The 18,262-nt window shown below is 58.5% G+C and overlaps 1 protein-coding gene across 17 annotated transcripts in view; it reads left to right on the forward strand.

The window, feature by feature from the left end:
- The first annotated feature begins 426 nt into the window (after positions 1-426).
- Positions 427-18,262, forward strand: part of TSNARE1 (t-SNARE domain containing 1) — a 145,701-nt gene continuing 127,865 nt past the window's right edge. For 11 of the 17 annotated variants that reach the window (XM_072733762.1, XM_072733761.1, XM_025985055.2 and 8 more), the window contains exon 1: positions 703-955. The gene's annotated coding sequence lies outside the window, so the exon portion shown is untranslated. Of the gene's footprint in view, positions 508-695; positions 956-18,262 lie in introns of those variants that run through there. The other 6 variants (XM_072733754.1, XM_072733759.1, XM_072733755.1 and 3 more) reach the window with 2 other exon arrangements.

The following is an 18,262-nucleotide window of genomic DNA, read 5'->3' on the forward strand; positions in this document are numbered from 1 at the left end:
CCGGGCTCCCAGCGCCGGGCACCTCCCGCCAAGCCCCGGGCACGCGGGGTCTAGGGCACGTTGGGGGTCACCTCCTCCCACATGCCCGTCCCCGCCAGCCTCGGCTCCACGAGGGGAGACCGCGGGCCTGTCACGTCTCGGGGCTGGGGGGGCGCGCCCCTCGGGGACCCCGGGGCAGCCCTTGATCGACGCCCGCCAGGAGCGCCACCCTGAGGAAGCTTTGTGGCCCAGCCGGCCGCCGTCCCCGGCCGCTTCGGGTCGTCCGCGCGGGGCTGTCTGGGACTTGTAGTCCTCGGGCGCACGCCGTCCTGCGCGCGGCGCGGCTCGGGTGGCCATTGGCTGGCGCGAGGCGCCGGGGCCGATGGGACGGAGGCGGGGGGGCGACCTCGCGGCGTCAGCCCGGGGGCGGGAAGGGCGTCACGTGATGTTTGGGTCCCGGCTCCGCCCCCTGCGCCGCCCCTGCCGCCGAGAGCCCGCGGAGCGCGCCCGCCAGCCACCGCGGCCCAGGTGAGGCGGCGCGGCCGGGCCGGCGGGGACAGGGGGACACGGCCGGGAGGGCGCGCGGCCCGGGGGGCACCTCCGCGGGTGGGGCCGACCCGGGGGCGGGGCCTGGAGGGGGCGTGGCCTCCGGAGGGCGTGGCCGCCGTCTGGGGGCGGGGCCGGCGGCGGGCCGGGGGTGCCCTGGCTCCGCCCCCCGGGACGTGGGTGCGGGGGACCCACCTGAGGGCGCATGCGCTTCGCCCTGAGGCCTCGGGTCCCACTCGTGGGGTGCACGGGGCGGCGGGGAGTCCTGCGCCCTCGAGGCCGCCGCGTCCGCGCCCTTCTGGCCTCGTCCGCGTTTGCCCCGTGCTGAGCGGCCGCGGAGCTTGCAGGGACCCTACGTGCCCCGGCCCCGTGGGGGGCTCGCGGCCCCCTCTCCCGGCCCGGCCCCGCGTGCGCCGTCCAGCGCGGTCAGGTATGGAGCGCCGCCCCCTCGCCCGCGGGTCCGGGTCCGCCGCCGCCCCAGCTCCCCTGGCTCCCCTGCGCGCTCGCGTCCAGCCCTTCCCCGGGGCCGGGGCCGGGGCCGGGGTCACCTGTTGCGGGCACTTGCAGCCGCTCCGGGCACTGCCTTCTCTGGCCCCACTTTTGCGTCCGGCCCTGGCCCGCGCTGCACCTCTGGCGTGTGGGGTCCCTGGGAGGCAGGCGCCGGGAGTGGTCTTCAGCTACCCCCGGGGACACAGAGTTGGGGTGAGGATGCTGATGCCGCCCGCGCAGAGGGTACCCAGCCTGGCCTGCGTCAGGTCCCCGGTAGAAACCTGCTGCGGCACACGCCTGCCCGGGACAGGGCACGGTCAGGAGCCAGAGCGTGCTTGCAGGTGGCGGTAGGAGACGCGCAAACCCAAGGAGGCTTCCTGGAATAAGTGGAGCTTCAGCTGGGCCACCTCCGCACCTGTCTCTGTCGGCCTGGCTGCCCTGACGGCATCCGGGCAAGTTGGTGTGCAGGTGAGGTCTGGTGCTCCCAGGCTCCCCGGCAGGCATCCTTAAGTCTCCTTCCCCAGCGGCCTGCTGCCTGCAGGGTGAGGGTCGGGTCTGGCTCCTGCGTGTCCCTCCGGCCACGTCTTCCACGACTTGCTTCGTGCCGCCGTCAGGTCAGAGGCCTTGACTCCTGCACATCCCACGTCTCTCTCCATCGGCACAACAGCTAGGTCGTCTTGTTGTAATGGCCCTGTGTTCCGATGTGTCCTTTGGAACCTCTCCGTCCCCATCCCCTGCCTCCCCTGCTTGAAGTTCACCCACATGCCCGTGGCCCTAGCACCCGTGCCTTAGCTTGCTTTCTGTGATCACCCCACACGTGACCGCGCAGGGCCCTCCGTCTTGGTCATCCCTGTACCTTGGGTGCCCAGCCCAGAGTCTAGAGAGCAGGTTTCCATGAGGGCGTAGGCGGGCGGTGTGAGACAGCAAAGAGAACACGGTGAGAGACGCATTGGGGCAAGCGGTCTGCTCAGGATGTGGGGAAGCTCGAAGCTGGGAGGTGGGATTTACCTTCCAGCTGGGGAGAGAAGACTCCAACTGTGACCGGGCGTGCCCTGAGCCACTAAGGACAAGGGCTAGATGTGTGCCTCAAGGTCCCAGTGCGGGAGGTCTTCCCAGGGTGTGGGATTTGAGCCGGGCCAGGTAGCACGGTGGGTGGGCATCCTGGGGGGGTGGTGCTCATCATACCTTCTGCACTCAGATGGCACTTTGGGTGCCAGTCCTGGTCCTCAGCCGTGAGGCCCAGGGACTCAGCTCATCCTTACAGGGAGCCCAGGTCAAGGGCCTGTCATCACCCCTGTGGTACAGGTGAAGAGACAGGTGCAGAAGAGGGAACTTGCCCCAAGTCGCTTCACTGCCAAGTCCCGAGAGACCATCCGTTCAGCCCTGGACACATGGCTGCTTCCAAGACTTGGGCATTTTGTCGCTCTGGCTCCTGTTTGCGGTGGGCGGAGAGCTGGTGATCGTTAGCATCTGGTTTGTGTGGTGTCCGTCTGACACTCGCTCGGGCTCCGGAGGTGGGCCTCCTCCTGGATGCAGCGTTCTCTGCCGTGCCGCCCCTGCCCTGCCTGGCTCCCAGGTGGCCGCGCCTCTGTGCCACGTTCCGCCCTAAAGGGAACGGGAGCCCAAAGGGAGAGGAGCACACAGCGGGAGCCGGGGCCCCCGCACGGCCGCACCTCTGCTTGGCCTCATGGATTCTTGCCTGTGCTCTGCGTCCCGCCTGACCACCTGTCCCCCTTTTGGGTGTGTGAGGCGGGTGACGGGAATTACGGTTCCTGGTTCTGGGTGATGAATGTGGGGCTCAGAGGGGCCTCCTCCTGCACCCGAGCAGGGCCACTGTGCACTGCCCCCCCTCCCCCGGGGGAGCCGCTTGTCTGAACGCATGTCTGTGGCCCAGGCTGGAGCCAGGCGGTGCAGGTGGCTGTGCGCCGAGGGAGTGAGGTTGGACGGAGCTGACCTGAAGCGCGTTCTTACTGCACCACGCTGCCTGTCAGCGCCAGGGGAACCTCTTGTAGGAGAGGAGCTAGTTGCCTGGGCTGCTTCCTGGAGAAGGCAGGACTCGCCAGGGAGCCACACCTGGTACTTGGCAGGTGCCTGAGCCGGTGGAGGCCACAGGGCCGGGGACGCCTCCTGGGGGCCCTTGGTTCAGTGTGCTCTCTGCGCTCCGGTCCTCAGACGCCCACTGCAGCTGCGGGATTGTCCCCGTCGGCCTGAAGCCTGGTGAGGGGTAGGATGGCTGTGGGGTAAAGGTGACTGCACACTTGGCTTCAGACCACACCAGATGGAGCCCTGCCCTGTCTTTGGGTCCTGCTTGGGCTTGAGTGGGCCCCAGTAGGACTTGGGCCGGTTTGTGGGCTGCCCGGGTCCGTGTACGCAGGGACGCTGTGCTGGGCCAGGGGCCAGGTGCACAGGATCCTTGCACGCCCCGCCACGGGCTGTGCTCACGGCTGCCACGTGAGGTGTGCAGCGCCCTGAAGGATTCTCAAAGGGCAGGCCTTGCACAGAGGTCAGGATGGGCGGTGAGCACGGGGGGCTGCCCCCAGTGCGTTTCTGGAGTCGTCAGGGAGGCTCCCATGTGTGCAGGACTGAGGTCACAGTGAGTGGTCAGCAGGGGGGTAGGGAGGGGCTCCCACTGTGGGTGGGAAGGGAGGGTGCGGGTGCGTATCTGGGAAGGGGTCCTGGGTGCTGGTGAGAGGGCTGAGCTGAATCTTGAAAACTGCGCATCAGCTGTGGCAGGGGGGTGGTGTGGAGTGGAAAGGAGGGGTTCCAGATGGGGGGACCTGAGGGAAGGCCCAGCAGTGCAGGGGTCCCCCGGGCCAGTGTGACTGGGGTCCGGCTGGGAGTGCCTGGGAGGCTGACGGCCCCGGGGTGCGGGGAGCCAAGCAGAGGGTCACTGGGGGAGGACTAGGGGGGTGGGGGCCAGGGCCTGTGGGGGAGGCTGCCTCGGGCAGTGAGAGGCCTGTGCCCTGCCTGGGTTCCTGGGGTCTGGGCCTCTTGGCCCCTTGGCACAGTATCGTGTGGCTGGGTCCGTGGTGGCAGCAGTGCCGCGGGTCCCCACAGCAGAGCGAGTGCTGGCCGGGGACAGCTGGGGCTTTCCGAGGACCGGGTGGCAGGATGCTCCCACTTTGGGGGAGAGAGCACCCCGCCCGAGGTGGACGCGGGAGGGCGGAGCCAGGTAGTCAGGATGACCCCATGAGCGCCCAGCCTGGAGCTGTGGCCCAGCAAAGCTTTATTATTTTCTTTAACTGGATTGATGGAAAAGGTCTTATTTTCTGCCTCTGATTTCCCCTGAGAGGGGGACAGGGCCCCGACTGCGTTGGCATCCTGGCGTGGAAACAGTGGCGTCCTGCAGACGCGGCCGTGCAGCGTCTCCCCTGTGGCATCCTGAGTGATGGCGCTCATTAGTGCGTCCCCAGCCTGCCCGTCTGGTCCTGCAGCCACTTGGCGGGGGCACCAGGCCCTCGGAGGGGCGGACACTGAAGCTAGGGGAGGGGTTTCGGAGGGTGCGGGGAGGGCTCTGGGGTCAGAGGGTGCCCGAGAGGCAGCAGGGCCCCCTTTTGTGTGACCTTCGGGCTGGCCCCTGCTTTGGAGGATTTGCTCTGTCCGCCAACCAGGGCGTGGTGCGGGCTGCTATGGAGTAGGAGTGGTGGGAACTCGGGACATCTGGCCCTTGTCACCGCAGCAGGGAGCGCTGCTACGTTCCTTACGTCCTCACATCCGACTCCCCCGGGCAGGGTGGCTCATCCAGAGGCACAGGCCTGTAAGCGACCCGTCAGGATTTGAACCCAGCCCACTGGCTGCAGGGCCCGCCCACCCCTGAGCTGCCCCCCCCCCCACATTCCTGCCCTGCTGTTCCGAGGGGGGCCGACCCAGAGGGAGGTGTTAACGTTGCTGTGGTTGCCTGGAGAAAGACTCCGTCCTGGGCCTCTCCCCCGAATTGAGCTGCCGTCTAGCTCATTCCAAAGGAGAGCGGGGCTCTGAGAGCTTTGAGAACTTGGGACTCGGGGTATCAAAGTGCAGGACTGCCCGCGGAGCCTGGAGGCAGGGGAGCGCTGGACGGAAGGGGCTAGAATGAGCTCGCCGTGTGGCAGGAATCAGCGTTCTCAGGGCTTCAGGGCCTGGTGCCCCGCCCGGGCGTCCGCGTGTTCATGTCTGTCCTCCTGTCCCCCCAGCCAGACCCTGGGTGTGGGCCGAGGGGTGTTGGACCTGGTGTTTGGGGGTGTGGGGTGGTGGTGAAGGAGGAGGGTGGGATGGCAGCTGGGGCAGATGGGGGAGTGTGGGGCCAGTGGGGGGGCACCAGGGGCCTGGGCAGAGCCAGCCGGGAGGAGGCAGGGGTGCAAACCCCCCTCCCGACCCAGCGACCTCTGGCCTCTGGCCGCCCTCCACTGAGATCCTGATTCATTCCAGCCACGTATTTGGAAAGGGGCCGCGTCTAAGCAGGTGGCCCAGCACGGGCCTTCCCCTGCATTAGCATCACACAGCCGGGGCCTCCTTCCTGGGCTGGCTGCTGCTCCCCGCAGGCTCTTCGAGGCCGCTAATGAGGTCTGACCCCGCCCCCATCCCCATCTCCCACAGGGAAGGTGCTAATGAGTGTGCTGGGGGCAGGGGTGAGGGGGGCAGTTAGGGCTTCGGTGGAGACAGGGGTCCAGAGAATCTTGGGTTGCAGGGTGGGGCTGGTCTGCAGCCCCCGGCCCCCCTTCTCTGTTCCCCCTCAGGGTCGTGGCTCTTCCTGCCACGTGTGGCACGGGGGTGGCCCTCTTCTGCTGGGAAGCCTGGGGCGCCTCCCTCCCTTGGCTTTGGCAGCTCCTGGCCTGTGACCTGCTCACCTTTCCAGCCTCTGGTCGGCTGCCGGGCGAACATCTTGGCGTCCTGAGCCCGCCGTCGGGTGTCTGCCTGTGCGCGGGTGATGGCGGGTGCCAGCCTCACCCGGTGACCTCCTCCAGGTGTCAGAGCTTGGCCGAGCACTGCCCTCTGGAAGCCTGCCGGTCCTGCCTCTGCTGCTTGCTTGAGCCCTTGGGGAGGGCAGGGCACGGGGGGAGGGGGGCTGCCTGGCTGGTTCCTCGCTGCGTCGGTGTTGGGCACCCTGCACACTGCCCCGCGGTTACCTGTGTCTCTCCTGTCTCTGTGGCCCCAGGATGGGAAGCGCACGTGGTGGGTGCACAGTTAACGGTGTGCAAGCGGGACCTCGCAGTTGGGAGGAGCTGTTAGGCAGCCGCAGTGCTGGTAGGGAGCTGCGAGGGGCTGAGAACGTGGGTGGGCCAGCCGTGAGCAGGTACTTCGCGTGCTGCAAGAGCAGACCTCTGCTTGGGGAGACTCACGGCTGCTGGGTGGGCTTCCAGAGCCGGGTAGCCCGGCCGCTGCCAGCAGACCAGCGTCGGGCAGGTGGGTGGCACGTGGGGAGTGCTGCCTCGACCCTGAGGGGTGTCACTGCCTCGACCCTGAGGGGCATCGCTGCCACCCCGAGCTCCGCGCGGGGTCTTAGAGCCGCTGAGCCGGGCAGGGCCGCGGGCGGGTCCTTTCTCTCCGACTGCGGGAGGTGACTGTCTTCCCGGGCCAGGAGCAAGCTCAGCAGAGCTGGGAGTGGAACCGGTGTGGCCGGCCGTGAAATCCGGGCGCCGGGGAGGCTGGACCGTGGGGAGCTGCCCGAGCGGCAGCCTTGACCTTGCTTATGGGGACCGGGACGGGGCTCTCGTCACCCCCGCCGTGTGGACCCCTTCCGTTTCCCAGAACAGCTCTCATGTCGTGTTTCACCTGCGCCTCGTGAGTGTTGTTGTATTTGAGGAAGGGATCCTGTAACCAGCCGTGGCTTTTAAAAAAAAAAATTAAAAAAAAATTCATTCACTTGAGCGAGCACAAGCAGGGGAGAGGCTCGGAGGGAGAGGGAGCAGCAGACTCTGCTGAGCAGGGAGCTGGACTTGGGGCTCGATCCCAGGACCCTGGGATCACGGCCTGAGCCGAAGGCAGACTCCTAACGAACTGCTGTCCAGGTGTCGTCCCCGCGTGGTTCTGACGCCGGTACAGCTGTCGTTTCACACACCGGCGAGCCGGGCCGGAGCTGGCCTGCACTGTGGGCTGTGGCCCTGCGTCCTCTGGTCCGACGGGATGTTGGGGCGCATCGCCCGCCTCTGCCGCCCCGCGGGAGGGGTTGGAGGCCATCGCAAGGCAGGCCCCACGGCAGCGGCGGGGTTCAGTCCGTGGGGCAGGAGGGCAGGTTGGCAGGGCTGAGGCTGGACAGCCAGGTGTACGCCCGGATGCCACGGGCGGGTGGCGGTCCTGGGGGTCCAGGCTAGGTCTTGCCGCCGTAACAGGTGTGCCCCAAGTGTCGGGAGCCTGGGGCAACATACCTCCACTCGTGTCCTCCGGGGGTCGGCCGGACTGGCTCAGGGCCGTCGGAGTCCCGGGCTGCGGAGGGCCCCGTCGGGAGAGTGTCAGAGGGGACGAACCCTGGGGTCTTGTCCTGGGAGCCAAGTGCGGGGCTCAGAAGGCAGCCGGCTTGCTTCTGTTCACAGCTCGTCGGGCAGGAGGAGCCCCAGGGCCCCCTCCAGGGCGGGAGCGCAGTGCCGCCCCGCTCCCCGAGGGAGGCCGATGCTCAGGCCGCCTGGCCAGGCAACCGTGGGCCTCTGGAGGGCCGCCCTTCATCCCGGGCCGCCCCCCTCTTCCTCCTGGGATTCCCCCGTGCGCCGGGAGGTCGGGGTCCCGGGTGGCTCACCTGCCTTCTGGGCTCACGTTCCAGGAGGCAGGTGCTTGGGAAAGCGGATCGGGTTGAGTGTGGCCTCTGCTCTGTCCACTTAGTGACGTTGTGCGTGGAGATGGACCGCCTGGGGTCGTTTTGCACCATTCAGTTTTTTATTCCGTGACGGTGGTATGTTGCCCTGCCGCTGTCAGAGATCATTCTGAGCCCCCGTGTACCCTCCCCGTGACCGGGGTGCAGTCCCCGTAGTTTCCATCACCCAGGGGACCCCTCACGCCCCGGCCTGCTGCCCCCGCCCCTTGACTCCTGGCGCCTGCTAGCCTGTCCCCTGCTCTAACGTCATCTCTAGAATGTCACATGGACGGAACCCTGTGGCACGTCACGTCTGGGCACTGGCTTCGTCCTTCAGCGTGGCTCCTGGAGATTTCCCGGGGTCACCACGCGTACCGGTAGCTTCTTTTTCTTTATTCCTGAGCCCCGTTCCGCAGTGTGGACGGACCACGGTGGAACTCACCCAGTGTCCTTGCGGTCTAGTGCTTTGAGGGGTTCATGTAGTTTGAGGGTAAAAACACGGGAGGTGTGCAGCTGGAAGGGACAGCCTCCCCCCTCCCCCCCCAGCTGGCCCGTCCCCAGCTCCACAGGTGACGCCACTGTTGGTGTCTTATGCATGTGTGTGCCAGGTGTGTGTGAACACCAGTGTTGGCCAGACACAAATTGTGGGCTTTTATAGGTTTCCTGTGTCTCGAGCAAGTCCCATGATAACACGCGTGTGCCCCGGTTTGTATTTTGCCCCCCACTCAGTCAAATGTCCTGGGAGTCTTCCTGCATCGGTACAGAGAGCGTTTCCTTTTCTCTTTGACGGCTGCGGAATAGGTCACGTGAGCATGTGCAGGATCCATCGGGTGGTCCTGTGCTGATGGCAGGTTGGTGGCTTTCAGTCTCGGCCCGTCACAGAGCGAGCAGCCTGGAGCCTGTGTCACGTACCCGTGTAAGCGTCCGGCGTGCGTAGGCTGAGTGCTGTGAGCGCGGGTGCTGGCCCGAGGAGACGCGCCCAAGTGCCTGCCTACGGAGGTGCGCGCAGTGGTCCCCCGGGGGGGGGGGCTGAGGTGCCCAGCGCCCCCCACCCATCCCGGCGGAGCTCACGCTTCCCATAGGGACGCATCTGGATTCCCTTTATTAGGAGTGAGTTTGGTATCTTTTTATATATCAAAGTGTCATTTGTATTTTCTTTGTGAACTTTCTGTGTCTTTGTTCATTTTTTACGGACGCCGTTGTTGATCTTTTTCCTGCGGATCATGGAAATTAGCTCTTTGAGTGTCAGATGAATTAGGTCATTTGCCTTCTGCTTTGGTTATTGTTTGTGCTTTGCCACGTGGAAGCTCTCGTGTAGTTGGATTCATCAACCTTCCTCTCCTGGCTGTGGAGCTTGAGTTGCAGGGAACCAGGGTTGCTTTTCCTCGCGTTAAAAAAGATCCCGTGTTGTCTTCCGCTGTTCACTACTGTACTTGTAGAGTTTTCCCTCACGCGTCTCTTACCATGATGTGTGGCGTGAGGTAGGGGTCTGGCTCTCTCCCCGTGTTTTACCAGTAGTCCTGTCCAAGCGCCGACGTGATCAATCCCCTCTCCCCCGTTTTAAGTTCCAGCTTAATCATGTTGTACATTCCCTTCTGTATTCAGATTTTTGTAAATGTATTTTTTTTTATGATAACGCTCGGCATGAGGTCCACTGCCTTAAGTTCAAGTGTACGGTACGGCGTTGCTGACTGGAGGCGCAGTGTTGTGTAGCACGTGTCTTGACCTGGTTCATGTCGCTTGACCGAAGCTTGATGCCCACTGATGAGCAGCTCCCCGCGTGCCCCTCCCCTCAGCCCCTGCCCCCATGCCACTCTTGACCCTATTTTAGATGAGTCATGACACTGGAATCGTGCAGTGTGTGTCCTGTGACTGGCTTATTTCACTGAGCATGTGCCCTCAAGGCTCACCCATGTTGTGGCACAAGTTGCAGGATTTCCTTCCTTTTAGAGGCCGAATAATATTCCGTGGCGTGGAGGTGCCACGTTGTTTTTGTCCATTCACCCCTTGATGGGCGTTTAGGTTGTTTCTGGATCTTTGGTTGTTTCTGGAGCAGTTGTAGCTCTTGTGACTGATGCTGCAGTGAGCAGAGGAATGCTACGATCGCTTTGGGATCCTGATTTCAGTTCTTTTGGATAAATACTGAGAAGTGGGGTTGCTGGATCATATGGTAGCTCTATTTTTAATTTTTTGAGGGACTTCCTTACTGTTTTGCATAATGGCCGTGCCATTTTGCATTAGCAGCGTGCAAAGGTTCCAATTTCTCCACATCCTTTCCAATGCTTGTTAGGTTTTTTTTTTTTTTTTTTTTTTTTTTTTTGGTAATTGTCATGCAGACAGATGTGAGGTGGTATCTCATATTGGTTTTGGTTTGCATCTCCCCCATGATTAGTGATGTTGAACATTTTTCCCGTATACTTGTGGACCATTTGTCTCTTGGAGAAATATCTGTTCAAGTCCTCAGCCTTTTTTATAGTTATGTTATATTATTATTATTTACCGTTGTAGCAGTTCCTTTTATGTTTTGGAGGTTGATCCCTTACCACATCTGTGGTTTGCACACATTTCCTCCCGTTCCTTAAGAGCCTTTCGCTCCGGCGATTGTTTCTTTGGCTTTGCAGAAGCCTTTTGGTTTGATGTCGTTTTTGTTTGTTTTTGTTGCCTTGTGCTGCATAAAGTCATTGCCAAGGCCAACGTCAGAGTCTTCTCCCTGAGGTTTTCTTCTAGGAGTTCTACAGTTTGGGTCTTGCAAGCATTTGGGTATTTTATTTTGAGTTGATCTTGTGCACGGTGTAAGATCGGCTCCAATTTCATTGTTTCCATGTGCATCCTCAATTGTCCCGGCACCATTTGCTGAAGAGACTGTCCTCTCCCCCTGTGTGTATGTGGCACCCCTGTTGAAGATGAGTTGACCGTCTATGTGCGGGTTTACTCCTGGGATCTCTGCTCTGTTGTGTTGGTCTGTATGTCAGTCTTCACTCCAGTAGCGTACGGTTTTAATTATGGTAGTTTTATGCTATATTTTGAAGTCAAGATGTGTGTTGCCTCCAACTATTTTGTTCTTTTTTGAGACTGACTATACTTGTTCTCTATAAGCTGTTCCCATCGCCTCTGAGCAGTTGTAGTCACTATTTTAATTATTAACCCCTTAGATGATGTTTTTACTAAAACATCTCAAAGAACTTATTGCTTGTTTTGTCATAATTTGGGGGGGACTATTCTAGATTGTTTATCCTTACCTATGGCCTTTGAATTAGCTTGTCTATTCTTTACCCAGTTCTTCCACCAAATACATATACACATACTCAGAACCCCCAGACTGGATTGGTTTTGGGTTGCAATTGTGTGAAAGCTGTCCCTTGACAGGGAGAGGCGACATCTCTGTGATCCGAGACTTCTGTTCCAGCCGGGGTTCATCTTCCCACTTGTTTTGGTCCCTTTTGCGTTCTTCTCCAGTATTGCCACACTTTCTTTGTTGCTGGGAAGTTTTGGCTTTCCGAGTGTTCCTGTGAGGGGTCTTGCCTGTCCTCCGTCTCGTGAGCATGTGCCGAAACCGCTGGTTGCCGTGTAGCACTCTGTCCCCCGCTGCCTTACTGAGTTGCCTTGTTCGGTTGGTTCTTGTGGGCTCCCCAGGCCTCCCGAGGTAGCCAGCAGTGACAGTGACACTGCACCTTCCCCTTCCAGGTTTTATACTCCAGGTTCTGCGTCTTACGCAGTTGTGTGGGCTGGTTCCCTCCGTGGAGCGGTGACTCACCGTGGTTGCAGTGGGCGCCTGTTGGGTGCTGCTCTTGCTGTTTTCTCATCAAGCAGGTGCGCCTTTTGGGCCGGGATACATCTATTTCATGTGCCCGCAAGAACCTGTCCTTCCTCTTTTGTTGAGTGTTTTATTTTTTTAAAGCAAAGATCACTGCTGCAATTAGTTCCCTTTTAAAAAGTCTTCTGCGAGGGGGCCCCTGGGTGACTCAGTCGGTTAATCGTCTGACTCCTGATGGCAGCTCATGTCTTGATATCAGGGTTGTGAGTTCAAGCCCCGTGTTTGGATCCATGCTGGGTGTGGATCCTACTAAAAAAAAAATCATCTGTGGGATGATCCTAGGACTTCTCTTGGATACACAAATATGAGGCCTTCTACTGATGGAGTTGCTGATGGTGAGGCGTTCTTGGATTCCTTGAATGTACTTCATGTGGTCTGATGGGGAATTCTTGTAAGAGGCTGCTGGACACTTGTAGCTCATGTTTTTTATTTTAATTTTTTAAAAATACTTTTATTTTAGAGAGAGAGAGAGAGAGAGAGGGACACCAAGTGCCCATGCATGGGCAGGGGTGCAGGTGGAGGGAGAGGGAGAGGCAGGCTCCTGGTTGAGCAGGGAGCCCGACACAGAACTTGATCCCACTGGGATCATGACCTGAGCTGAGGGCAGATGCTTCACCGACGGAGCCCACCCCGCCGGCACCCTGTTGCTCTTGTTTAATTTAGCGCCCGTGTTTTGCTCTTTACGAGTGAGGTTGAGCTGTAATTTTTTTCTGGTGTGTGTGTACCTTTTCACCTTTTCCAGGGTTTGAGGTCAGGGCTACACTTGCTTCATAGAAGTAACTTAGAAATCTTCTATGTTCCAAGAACCATTTTCCCCCTTTATTTGCAGAAATTCAGCCGTGTTCTTTCTCTAGTTACTCAGTTTTGACGTTCTTTGCACTGGTTGCTTTTACAGAAGAACAGTTTCATAGTACTGCATTCCTGGTCTTTATTATTTTTTTTTTAAGATTTTATTTATTTATTCATGAGAGACAGAGAGAGAGAGAGAGAGAGGGGCCAAGACACAGGCAGAGGGAGAAACAGGCTCTATGCAGGGAGCCCCATGCGGGACTCAATCCCGGGACCCTGGGGTCTCGCCTGCTGAGCCACCCGGATGCCCCGAATTCCTGATCTCTAAAAGGCTGGTAGAGTTCCTCTGGGGGAACTCTGGGGGCCTGGTGGTTTTTTGTTAGTTTGCTTAGTTTTTGTTTTGAGGAAAAGACATTTTACATTTTTACATTTTCTCTTTTGGGGTCAGTTTTATAAATTACATTTCTCTAGAAAAATATTGGCGTCATCCAGGTTGTTAGATTTATTCACATAGACTTGGGTAAAGCCATCTCTTAGGGTCTTCTGATTTCCTTGGTTTCTGTGGTTAGTTTCTTATCTGCCCCCCTTGCTGCTCCGCTGGGTTGACTATTACAGCTGACCCCGGAACAAAGTGGGGCCCGGGGCGCTGACGCCCGGCACCGTGGAACATCTGCTTGTAGCCTGAGCCTCCCCGGAAACTTGTAGTAACGGCCTCCTGTTGACGGGAACCCCAACTGAAAACATGCAAGATCGCGTGTTGTACCCTTGTATCGTGTGCCGTACCCTTACAGTAAAGTAACCTGGAGAAAAGAAGATGTTACTAAGAAAGACACAAGGTGGGCAGCCCGGGTGGCGCAGCGGTTTAGCGCCGCCTTCGGCCCAGGGTGTGATCCTGGGGACCTGGGATCGGGTCCCACGTCGGGCTCCCTGCATGGAGCCTGCTTCTCCCTCTGCCTGTGTCTCTGCCCCTCTCTCTCTCTCTCTCTCTCTCTCTCTCTGTGTCTCATGAATAAATAAATAAAATCTTAAAAAAAAAGACACAAGGAAGAGAACGTATATCTCTAGTGCTCTGCTGTAAAAATCTGTGTGTAAGTGGATCCGTGAAGTTCAACCCTGTGTTGGTCAAGGGTCAACTCTAGCTGTTATCTTATTGCTTACATTTGTCTTCAAAGAGCCAACCTTTGGATGTATTTTTAAAATTCATTTTCCTGTTTTTCTGCTTTTTTTAAAAAAAGATTTTATGCATTTACTTGAGAAGGCATGGATGAGTGTGGGTGAGTGGGGGAGGGGCAGAGGGAGAGGGAGAAGCCGACTTCCTGCTGAGAGGGCAGTGTGACGGGGGCTCTATCCCGGGACCCCAGGATCATGACCTGGGCCCAAGGCAGCTGCTTACCTGACTGGGCCACACAGGCATCCCTGTCTTTCTGCTTTTTAACTCATCACTTTTTTTTTTTTTTTTAAAGATTTTATGTATTTATTCAGGAAAGACACAGCCAGAGAGAGGCAGAGACACAGGCAGAGGGAGAAGCAGGCTCCAGGCAGGGAGCCCGACGTGGGACTCGATCCCAGGATCCCGGGGTCACGCCCTGGACCAAAGGCAGGCGCTACACCACCGAGCCACCCAGGGATCCCCAACTCATCACTTTTGCTTACAGTTGACCTTTTGCTTTCTCTCAGTTCATCCTTTTTCCTAGGCGTATGATTTGTGTGCGTGATTTGTTTATTCATGTTCTTTTCCAAAAAGTGTTTCATATTTAAGAGCTTTTTTATATATTCCGAGCGGATATATTTTCTACAACGTTGCTGTCTGGAAGTTCTGTAGTTTTGGTTTGTATTTTCGTTTTTCGTCTAAGGATGGTTTAGGAGCAAATTTTAAAATTTCCAAGGGAAGTGTCTTTGGATTTATTGGTTTTGTTACTCTGGTCGTCTCAGTTGCATTTTGATCTGTGTTCCACCTTGGAGGTACGGGGGTTGACGTGTGATTCCATCAGTTATGTCGTTTGGGTCACACGTGCCCCTACTTCCTGTCCGCGTGCCCTGCTTGGACCGAGGCGAGTGGATTGCAGTCTCTGCCGTGGGTACGTTTCCGTGTGTTTCTCCTCGTGTCCTCCCGTGAACGTTGACGGCCGTGGAACCTGATGCGTAGCTGTTCAAAACTATTTCATTTTTTTCCGGAATTGCACCTGTTGGTATCACGAAGCGCCCTCCTTTGTCTCCTTCCTACTCTGTCTGCTGTAGGGTCAGGACCAGGGGTGCTTTCTCTCGTTGGCATTTGCTTGGCGGCCTTTCCCATCCTTTTATGCCTGACCCTTTGGGATGACCTTGGATGTGTGTCTGATGTGCCGCACGAAGTTGGATTTCGCTTTGTGATCCAATCTGAGAATCTTTTTATTTTTAAAATCTCACTAGAGACGGTAAAGTGATTTACAAGAGTGGGCGGGTCAGATGCATTTGATTTTAGTCCTGTCATGTTTTGTGTGTTGTGTCTTTGACATCTTTCACTATCTGGTATGTTTTCTTTTTCATTTAAAAAAATTTTTTTTTATCATTCTGACATCTAGGAGAGGCTGCCTCTGTCTTCAGTGTTAACCTCTGAGGCTGCCTCACGTAATGGCCTCAGCACTCGGGGTCCCTGGCGACCACTCCTGTGCCGGGCCCAGCACCTCCCCCTGCCCCGGCCCCCAGCCCTGCACCCCAGAGAGCCTCTGAGCCCCGACACCCGTGCGTGTGTTCTGGTGCGTGGCAGAAGGGGAGCTCGCAGGTGTCACTAGGCCTGTTGGTCCCTGAAAGGTTTCACCTTGGGTTATGTGGGGGGGGGGCAGAGTGATTGTTGGGGCCCTTCAAAGCGAGCACCTTCTCCAGCAGAAGTGAGAGAGATTCCAAGGGTGGGGAGGCTGTGAGGCCGCGCTGTGTGTGAGGACCCAGAGCTCCGGCTTCTGCTGGGTCAGCTGCTCCGCTGCGGCGTGGCCCTCGGCATGGCCCTTGGCGTGGCCCTCGGCGTGGCCCTGGCGTGGCCCTGGCGTGGCCCTGGCGTGGCCAGCCCTGTCTCCTGGCGACCTTGTGCTCGCCCGCTTGTATTTTGTCAGGGAGACGGCGGCTGTACATTATGGGCTCTGACCCGCAGTTGTTACTGGGCAGGCCTCGGGCTGCTTGTTCCGCCTCCCTCCTCCTCTCCCCTCCCCCTGCTCCCTCCCCCCCTCTCCCCTCCTCCTCTGCTTCCCTGCTCTCCTCTCCCCTTCTCTCCTGCTCCCCTCCTCCCGCTCCCTGCTTCCCTGCTCCCCTCCTCCCCCCTGCTCCCCCTCCTCTTCTCCCCTCCTCCCCTTTTCCTTCCTCCCCTACTTCCCTGCCCCCCTCCCCTCCATTCTGCTCCCCTCCCCCTTCCCTCCTCCCCTGCTTGCTGCCCCCCTTGCCCCTCCTCCCCTGCTCCCCTCTCCCCCTGCTCCCCCTCCTCTTCTCCCCTGCTCCCCTCCCCCTCCTCCCCTGCTTGCTGCCCCCCCTCCCCTCCATTCTGCTCCCCTCCTCCCCTCCCTCCTGCCCCCTCTTCGCCTCCCTACTCCGTCCTGTGTTCACCAGTCCAGTTGCTTCTCCAGACTCAGGCATGTTATCTGCATCCCGTCAGTCCAGTCCCACATTTGTGTCGCATCTGCAGGGAAGGGTGCGAATCGCTCCGGGCCCTTTCCATCACGTTCCATCACGTTGCTCTGTCCCCTGTCGGCCACAGACACCGCTGCTCCCTGTGTCCCGACTGGACCTCAGAGCCCCAGGCCTGCAGGTTTGCCTCCGCTCCGCCAGCGCTTTCCCATCTTTCTCTTCACCTCCAGCTGTCATTTCTCATTTCTGTCCTTTGTGATTTTGGAATCCTGCTGGCTCAAGGTTCTCTCAACTGGGTTCTCGCAACTCCGCCTCGAGCACTTCCCATGTGGGGACGACTGCTTGTTACTTTGGAGCGTCGGGCACACTGCTTTCGCCGGGCCCCGTGGGGCGTGGGTGCCCCTCACCTCTCGGCGGGTGCCGCTGCTCCCTTCTGTGGCCCTCACACCCCCCCCGCCCCCGTGTCCCTGTGTCCATGCTGAGCCAGTCTTCTCTCTCTGTCCTTTTTCAGAAACTTAAAATCTTTTACTTTTTAATTGTAGTAAACTACAGATAACATGAGGTTTCATTTTTTAAAAAGGATTCTACTTACTTGAGAGAGCGTCTTGAGCAGGGCGGGGAGCAGAAGCGGCGGGAGAGGGAAGGGGAGAGACTCTGAAGCAGATTCCACGCTGAGCGAGGAGCCTGACGTTGGGCTCGATCCCGTGACCCTGAGGTCATGACCTGAGCTGAAACCCAGAGCTGGGTGTTTTACTGACGGAGCCGTCCTGACGTCCCAGTATAACCATTTTTTAAGTGTGTAATTCTGTGGCATTAAGCACGTTTACGTTGTCGGGCCAGCATCACCACCATCCTTCTTCAGAACTTTCCAATCTTCCCAAGCTGACGTTCTGGCCTCCTTGCTCGCCAGCTCCCATGCCCTCCCCGGGCCCGACCCCACCATCTGCTTCTGTCGCAGACTCTCATGCCTCCAGGGACCTTGCAGGAGTGAAATCATATGGTGCTGGGGTGCTGGTCCTTCTGTCTGGCTGTTCTCATTTAGTGTAACGTCCTCACGGTTCATCCGTGCGGTAGCGGGTGTCAGAATGTCCGTCCTGCCCAGGCCGAACGATATCCCAGCGTGGACAGACCACATTTCACTTGTCCATCCAGCTGTCCATACACGCTGGAGTCTCTTCCACCTGCTGGCCACGGTCACTGTCGCTGCTCTGAACGTGGTTGTGCTGACATCTCTTCCAGGCCCTTCCTTCTATTCCTTTGGGTATTTGCCCCGAAGTGGAGTGCTGGGTCATATGGGAATGCCGTTTTTACTTTTTGCGAGGAAATTCCACGAAGTTGTCCACAGTGGCTGCACCAGTTTGCATCCCCACCAGCAGCACACAAGGGTTCCGGCTTCTCCATGTCCTTGCCAATACATGTTTTCTGGGGAGTTTTTGGCAGGAGCCGTCCTGCTGGGCGCGAGGGGGTGCGTTGTGGTTGGGTCTGCGCTTCCCTGAGGATGAGAGATGGGCAGCGTGTGCTCGTGTGTCTGCCGGCCGTTGGCGCATCTTGTGTGTGTGTGTTCGAGTCCTCTGCCCACGTGTGGTAGGACTCTGTGTTCTTTCTGTTGTTGAGTCTCGGGAACTTTCTATTCTCAATATTAGCTCCTTATCAGATATACCTTGCAGACACTTGCTCCCATTTCACGGGTTGTCTTTTCACTCTGTTGAGAGTGTGTTTGACGCATGAAAGTCTCTAATTTTTTTTGAAAGATTTTATTTATTTATTCATAAGAGATGCAGATAGAGGGAGAAGCAGGCCCCATGCAGAGAACCCAATGTGGGACTCGATCCCAGGACCCCGGGGTCATGCCCTTGAGCCAAAGGCAGATGCTAAACCACTGAGCCACCCAGGGATCCCCTGCTCTATGTTTCTCTCTGGAATTTTATAATTTTAGCTCCTACATGTAGGTCTTTGGTCTCTTTCTGCATTGCTTCTCTGTAAGGTGATAGGTAATAAGCATCCACCTTCGCTTTTCTGCACGTGGATGCCCAGTGTCCCCACATCATTTGTTGGAGAGACCGCCCTTTCCCTGCTGAGTGGTCCTGGGACCCTGGTTAGAATCATTCGGCCATATACATAGGGTCTGTTTCTGGGCTCCCTGTTCTGCGCCACTGGCCCGTGTGTCCGTCTTTATGTCTTGATGGTCGTAGCTTTGAATAGGTTTTAAAATCAGGCAGTATGATACCTCCAGCTGTGTTCTTTTTCAGCATTGTTTTGGCTATTGAGGGTTTATTGTTCGTTTTGAAACGAGT

The sequence above is a fragment of the Vulpes vulpes genome, chromosome 13 (genome assembly GCF_048418805.1).
Source record: "Vulpes vulpes isolate BD-2025 chromosome 13, VulVul3, whole genome shotgun sequence".
Taxonomy (NCBI): Eukaryota; Metazoa; Chordata; class Mammalia; order Carnivora; family Canidae; genus Vulpes; species Vulpes vulpes.